Source organism: Bison bison, unplaced genomic scaffold (assembly GCF_000754665.1).
Source record: "Bison bison bison isolate TAMUID 2011002044 unplaced genomic scaffold, Bison_UMD1.0 scf7180017864466, whole genome shotgun sequence".
NCBI lineage: Eukaryota > Metazoa > Chordata > Mammalia > Artiodactyla > Bovidae > Bison > Bison bison.
In genome coordinates this window covers 11051699-11052199 of record NW_011495027.1, presented here as the reverse complement: position 1 = coordinate 11052199, position 501 = coordinate 11051699, and the positions used below count along the sequence as shown (strand labels likewise).

At 42.3% G+C, this 501-nt stretch overlaps 1 protein-coding gene across 4 annotated transcripts in view; it reads right to left on the bottom strand.

Moving 5' to 3' along the window:
• The window catches only part of CCDC18 (coiled-coil domain containing 18), a 114458-nt gene that overhangs the window by 58390 nt on the left and 55567 nt on the right, over window positions 1-501 (bottom strand). The window lies entirely within an intron of this gene.

The following is a 501-nucleotide window of genomic DNA, read 5'->3' as shown; positions in this document are numbered from 1 at the left end:
CATCCCTGGGATAAAGCCCACTTGGTCATGGTGTATGATCTTTTTAATGTGTTGTTGGATTCTGATTGCTAGAATTTTGGCCTAAGAACTAAATAGACATTTCTCCAAAGAAGACATACAGATGGCTAACAAACACATGAAAAGATGCTCAACATCACTCATTATCAGAGAAATGCAAATCAAGACCACTATGAGGTACCATTTCACACCAGTCAGAATGGCTGCGATCCAAAAGTCTACAAATAATAAATGTTGGAGAGGGTGTGGAGAAAAGGGAACCCTCTTACACTGTTGGTGGGAATGCAAACTAGTACAGCCACTATGGAGAACAGTGTGGAGATTCCTTAAAAAACTGGAAATAGAACTGCCTTATGATCCAGCAATCCCACTGCTGGGCATACACACTGAGGAAACCAGAAGGGAAAGAGACACGTGTACCCCATTGTTCATCGCAGCACTGTTTATAACAGCCAGGACATGGAAGCAACCTAGATGTCCATC